The sequence below is a fragment of the Chrysochloris asiatica genome, unplaced genomic scaffold, assembly GCF_000296735.1.
Source record: "Chrysochloris asiatica unplaced genomic scaffold, ChrAsi1.0 scaffold00272, whole genome shotgun sequence".
In the NCBI taxonomy this organism is placed as follows: Eukaryota; Metazoa; Chordata; class Mammalia; order Afrosoricida; family Chrysochloridae; genus Chrysochloris; species Chrysochloris asiatica.
In genome coordinates, this window is record NW_006408790.1 from 367586 (window position 1) to 375136 (window position 7551).

Below are 7551 nucleotides of genomic sequence, written 5' to 3' on the forward strand. Positions count from 1 at the left end.
ACAGCGCTCCCTGGTGTAACGGAGGAGAACTGCCCCACAGGGTTTCCTAGGCTGTCATCTTTACAGGAGTATGTCACCAGGTCTTTCTTCCAAGGATCGGTGGGTGAATTCAAACATCAACCTTTTGGTTAGCAGCTGAGAACTTAGCATTTGTCCCAGCAGGGCACTGATGACTCTGACACCTAGACTCACAGCCAAACCCCTGCCATCTGACTCATGGCCACCCTCTGTACCCAGGGCTTCTGCGATGGTCAGTATTTACAGGAGCAGACAGCCTCATCTTTCTCCTATGGAGCAGCTGGTGGGTTTGAACATCCATCCTTGTAGTTAACAGCCCAATACCTAACCCCAGCACCAGCAGGACTCCTTAATGGAACCTACAACACATGCCATTCAGATTCACCACATGGTTGTTTCAAACAAGAGACTTGGTTATTAACTTTCATACCCTATTTTTGATCCAGTTGATTCAAAAAGGAAAATGTGTTCAACTTACATCTTGAGTCAGAACAAAGCAGCTAGACTGGGTTCAAATGGCTCCACAGTTGTGTGCTCTGGGGAATCTTAACCCTTGCTGACCCTCAGTTTCCTTATCTTGAAATGGGATTAATAACACCTATCTTAGTACAGGGCTGACTATTTATTTGTTGTTGTTAAATGCAGTCGAGTTGATTTCAACTCATAGCAACCATATATAGGGTTTTTGAGGAGTGGCTGATGAGTTTGAACCACTGACTTTGCGGTTCTAACCGAACTTGAGGTACAGTGATTTATCCCACAGTGCCACACCATAATCTCTCTATATATTACAGTAGGTAAGACATATGAAACCTACTGTAAACTTACTGTTTTCTTGACTAATTCCACCCCAAATCAATTGCCATCAAGTCAATTCCAAATCAACAGTGACCTTGTGTGGCAGAGTGGAACTGGCAGACAGTGGAGGCTTCTGTGTTTTATGATGATCAACAGGTTTCCAAGTAGCTTCCAGACTAAGAAATGCTGGGAAGAAAGGCCAAAATATCAGCCAATGAAAACTCTATGACTCACAATCGTCACTGTCATGGGGACAGTGCAGAACAGGGCAGCACTTTGTTCTGTTACGCACAGGGTCACCATGAGTTAGGGACCAATTTCATAGTAGCCGACAATATCAGTATAAACACCACACCAACAGCAACAACATCAACAACCTCAACATGAACAACTTCAACAACCTCAACATGAACATCAACATCATCAACATTAACATCACCATCATCAACATCAACAACATCAACAACATCAACATGAACAACCTCAACATTATCAACATTAACATCATCATCATCAACATCATCAATATCAACAACAGCAACACACCAACTTCAACATCAACAACCTCAACATGAACATCAACATCATCAACATCATAAGATCACGATCAGTATCAACATGATCAACATTAACATCATCATCATCAACATCATCAATATCAACATACCAACATTAACATCAATAACATCAACAACATCAACATGAACAACCTCAACATCATCAACATTAACATCATCATCATCAATATCAACAACATCAACATACCAACATTAATATCAACAACATCAACATGAACATCATCAACATTATCAACATTAACATCATCATCAACATCAACAACAGCAACACACCAACCTCAACATCAACAACTTCAACATGAACAACCTCAACATCATCAACATTAACATCATCATCATCAATATCATCAATATCAACATACCAACATTAACATCAACAACATCAACACATCAACATGAACAACCTCAACATTAACATCAACAACATCAACACATCAACATGAACAACCTCAACATGAACAACTTCAACATCAACAACATCATCAACATTAACATCATCATCATCAATATCAACAACATCAACAACATCAACAACCTCAACATGAACATCAACAACATCAACACATCAACATCAACATGAACAACCTCAACATCATCAACATTAACATCATCATCAACACATCAACATGAACATCAACATCATCAACATCATAAGATCACGATCAGCATCAACATCATCATCATCAAAAACAATAACATTAACATAAACATCATCAGTATCAACAGTAACAGTAACATCAACAACATACACTAGGCACTATTCACCCTGAAGATCTTTAGTTCTTTTATTTATGGCTTTGAGTTTGTATTTTCATAGAATACCCTCCACAAAACTAATCTCATACGCTCAACGCTCACATTGACTTAATAATACTAGATCATTTTCTTGGATTCGATGTCTACAAATGTTGAATTGATGAAATCTTAAAGACAATTTGAGAGATGTTTCTCTATCAGTCTGTTGCACCATCTGCTCTTTTGTAAAAGTGGGAGGGCACAGACAGACACTCTGGAGTGTTTATTTGTTATTTTGTTGGCAAATAATTGAAGGCTCATTAACAGAATAATTATGCCATTAAAAAGTCTTTGGTAGAGTTTGAGTATAAATTTTCCATATGCTTATTTTATGGCAAAGTGAATTAATTTTCATTAACCTTATTTATTTGTATAAATTATCTACAGTGGAAACATTACCCAGTAATAAATTCTTCACATTAACTGTCTTGTTTTCATTTTAAAAATCTCAATTGATTATCTTGTAGCACTGTTTCCTTTCAATATTGTAGCATTTGTTGTCTCATCCTGAGGCATAAACCTTACAGCATCTGAGCACTTGATTCCCAGTCACATGTGAATCACAGCATCAAGATCCAAGTTCTTAAACAACAGGGAGCCATGCTGACATGGTAGTGAAGCGCTTAGCTGCAAACTGAAGGGTCAGCAGTTCAAACCCACCCAGTGGTTCTGCAGAAGAACCTGGTCATGTACTTCCATAAAGATGACAGCCTAGGAAGCCCTGTGGGGCGGTTCTATGGGAATCAACTCAATGGCAGCAGTTTGGCTTTGCCTTTTAGACACAGGCAAACTACCCTGCTTGCCGTGCAGAAAACAAACCCAGTTTCATTGCTGTGCATCCGATTCAGACTCACAGAAACCCTCTAGGCCATAACAGAAATGTCCTATAGGATTTCTGAGGCTGGAGATAATTAAGGGAACAGTAAGTCTCATCTTTCTCCTGCTGAGCAGCTGGTGGGTCTGAACCACCCACCTTGCAGTCAGGAAATCAACACTTAACTCACTACACTGCCGTGGCAGTGGGGATGGAGCCGATGGTGGTGCAAACAGTTAATGCATTTGGCTGCTAATTGAAAGGTACCTCAGAAGAAAGGCCTGGTGATCTACTGCTGAGTAATTATTCCTTGAGTACTCTAACACACGGGGTGGGGGGGGAACCCATCATGAGTTGGCATTGACTCGATGGAAACTGGTGTCTGATATAAAAATATCCCCACCTACCATTTAATTAGTCATCCTAGTGTGGTGCTGTGGGATAAAGCCTGGACCGCAAGCTTGGTTTGAACTGTAAGTTGGTGGTTCAAACTCAAGAGCCATTCCTTGGAAACTCTATACATGGTCACTATGGGCCGAAACCATTTTGATGGCAATTAACAACAACAACAAAACCATTTAAATAAGGAGCTCTGGCATAGTGGCATAGTGGATTACGTGATGGACTGCTAACCATAAGGTCACCAGTTCAAACCCACCAGCTGCTCCGCTGGAGAAAGATGGGGCTCTATGAATCAGAATTGACTCGATGGCATACAACTACCACCACTACCACTTTGTTGCCTAAGACACAGCTTGTTGTTGTTACGTGTCATTGAGTCGGTTCTGACCCTTAGCAACCCTGTATAGGATTTCCAAGGAGTGACTGGTGAGTTTGAACCACTGACCTTGCAGTCAGGTGCTTATCCTATAGCGCCACACCAGGACTCCAAGACACAGGTTAGGGCCTTGTGTTAGTTAAGGTTTTGTGTCAACTTGACTGGGTCAGGATGTTCAGTGGTTTGGCAGATGACATGCAGCTACCTTGCATAGTAATATAATATCATCATAAATATAGAATACAATCCAATGTAATCAACTCTACGATGAGTTCTGCTTGGAGCAGCCAGTCAATCAAAAGGAAGCTTCCTCAGGGGCACTGGCCACTCAGGCATGGCTTGTTCACTTCCTGCTTGGTCTGGATCCTGCATCTGGTTTGTCCTCCGACCTCCGATTCTTGGACTTGAGCTAGTGGCCTGCTCTCTTACCTTTTGGTCCTGGGAGCCATTAGCACTTTCTGAACTGACACACCTGCTTACCTGTCATCTGACAGAAACCACCATCCTGACATCTGGCTGAGGACACGGAACTGACCACCTCTATCGCTGTGAGTCATTTCCTCGATACTGACCTCTCTTTACATACATGTATAATGGTCACTGGTTTTGCTTCTACAGAACCCAGCCTAAGACTGGCCCTCCCAGGTTAGTGAATGTTTGTTTGTAAAAGTACATTTTGGAGAGGGTATTGGTTACTGTAATGAGGAATCAAGCTCCCAATAATCTGTCTTAGCAAGAAATTTCCTTCTGATATAGGCTCTCCACTTAGGGGTGGGGGCATGCAAATCAACATGTCATTAGTAGGAAATATGAAATGCTTAATGTATAGAAATTTATTTGCCTTGGCAAATTATTTATGTACAACTGATGACTGATACCAACAACTGAGGTCCAAATCTGCATGAGGTATAATTATATAAAATGCATTACTTTATTTCCATTGGCAAGATAACAGAGTAAAATACAGTGGGATTTGACAAACAAGCTTGATGCATACTTTTGCCCCTTTCTTTCCTTTCCATTTTTTAAAAAAATAAAAGATATGCTGCATTGTTGCACAGCAGTTACATGATTAGTATGTGCACAGAGCAGCTCAGGTGATTGAAGAGAAGAGGGTTCTGAAACAGGCAGATTTGTCCTTATATGTCCTGGAGTCCCTCCTACTCAAAGTGTGGTCCACAGAGCAGCAGCAGGGAACTCCTGAGCCTCGAAGGACATGCAGAAGCTCAGACCTACCTGAGTCCGCATTTCACCAAGATAATGACTAATCAGTCCGTGCATACCTCCTTATAGGAGCTACCACACTCCTCACCCATCTGACGTTTCCCCAGATCCTCATTTCTGGGGCAGGACCAGGTTAAACACTGCTAACAAACTTCAGTGTGTAAATTACAGAAACAACAGCGATGATGGTTACGTGTAAAATATAGTTGTTGTTAACAAGTGCTGTTGAGTTGGTTCTGACTCATAGTGACCCCATATAGGGTTTCTGAGGAGCAGCTGGTGGGTTTGAACTGCTGACCTTGTGGTTTGCAGTCCAAGTGCTGATCCTACAGCTCAATCCCAGGAATCTGTATATGTAAAATGCAAGGGCAGAAGTAAACTTAGTTTGCTCAAGAGTATTGCCTGGAAGGTAAATGATGGGTCTACGCTGGTCGGCATGGAAATAAAAAACTCTAGGTCATAATTAAAACCGTGCGACTTTCTTTGCATCACGCTGAACTCATAGGTAGCATTTTTATTCCTTTCAAGAGAACAATTGCACATGGCTGATATGAAAAAAAAAACACACAACAAAAAACATAAATGCATATAATAAAAGAAGGGAAAACAGTCATTCCAGATTTTCTCTCTTCTTCCCCCCTCCAACACGAATTGCTAAATTATATCAGTCTCTGTAAGGAGCTATGAAAACAAAAGCAAAAACAAAAAACAAAAACCCTTTCCCTGAATCCAAATACAATAATTTACCTTTTTCTTTACAGCTGGTCAATTATTATAATAATAAAATAACACAATGTCTGTCCATCAGCAATTGGTTAAGGAGAATCAATTTGCTTCGTCTGTACAGTAATAAATAAGGCTGGGTCAAGTATGGCGAACCCAAGCTAGCTAACGAAAAAACGTGGAATTAATAAACTTACTTATTTTTTCTAAATCTAATTTAAAAACATAGCTTTGGTCTTAGGTAAACTGTAAAGCCTGTCTCTCAGCTGGCAAGACTTTAATGCATGATGGGAGGATAAGTCAAAAAGCATTGCTACTAGGGTTCCAGTTCATACATGCGCAGTCTGTCCTAACAATGTCACTGGGAAACCTGACCCCATCCACTCGAGAGCCCTGATTTTACTCCTTCAGAATTCTTTTTGTTTCCCAAACTCAAAGAATATTGAAAAGAAACAAAGCTTGAATCCCTTGAGGTTACCCCAAATTGCCCTTTTGCCGTGGTATAAATCACACAGTGCAGAATTCTTTGAGGAAGGGCTAGAGAGATGGAAACACCACCTTCAGAAGCTTACAGACCTAGATGGAGGCTACGCTGAGAAACAACAGCTTCACATTTTGATATTTCTGCTTAATAAGGGTTGCTATGCTTCTGTGGTTATGAATCGGGCTATGGGCCGCAAGGTCAGCAGTTCAAAACTACCAGCTGTTCCATGGGAGAAAGAGGAGGCTTTCTGCTCTCATAAAGATTTACAGCCTCAGAAACCCTGTACAGGGTCGCTATGAGTCGGAACCAACTCCACAACATATAACAACAACAACGCTTTTGTAGCAATACTTTTTGACTGACCCATGTATTTTGAAAGCATCTTCTGTAGTAAAATGTGAATTGCCTGAAAGGAGAAATACTGAGTCCTGGAGACCTTCATCTCGCTTTACTTTTATCCAGAGTTGGAGTCAGTGTAATCCACTGACAAGAAAATGCCAACTAACTGAGACCAAATGGACCACTGGTCAAACAGAATCCCAGTTAGAACACTAAGAAAGGCGTCCATGAAGACTTTAGAAAACATGGCGGTGCTGTTGGCTGTGACAGTCTGCTCTCAATCTTGGGGGAAATATGGAATCTATTTCAGTTCCTGGCTCTGAAAACTGCATCAGGCTGGGCCCAGTGCTAAACTGTGGTCCAGTCTTAACTTGGGGCGTGACCTGTCACCCTCGGCTTTGCTTTAAGATAAAGCGATGCTCCTTCCCTCTCAGTACCCACGGACACCTCTGAGTGATAGTTTTCTTTGGTTAGCGGATCTTTGGTTAGACATTCGGGAGGGTGGATAGATGGTGTCCTCACACGTTGATGTGAGCTTCTATGACAGCTGGGAGGCGATGGGAAGGGCTATGTGAAGGCACTGGCTCACTGAATAGGATGCACAACTTTTCAAAGCACTCAACTCTGTATAAAATCGGTATTTCACATATATACAGTAAAGACAGCAGTATAACACATATGTACATATGCTATACATACATTTATTTACAGATAGGAATATGCTTCTTGGAAGCCCTTAAATAGCAAATTAGGCAATGCACAAGGAATAATCCATTTAATTTTAAGTAACATAGATAAATGCTCTGATTTTTTAAAAAAAATATTATATTAGTAGGGCAGTAGCCATCCCCAGGAAGGCCGTGAATAGTTCTCACAGACTCGTGCATCTCCAACAGCCCCACCTGGCAGGGCCTCTGCCTTCGACGTGAACCACACCTGCGGGTCTCTCTGTCTCCCACACACATGTCCCTGAGCTTGATGTCACACTTGGGGGGAAATC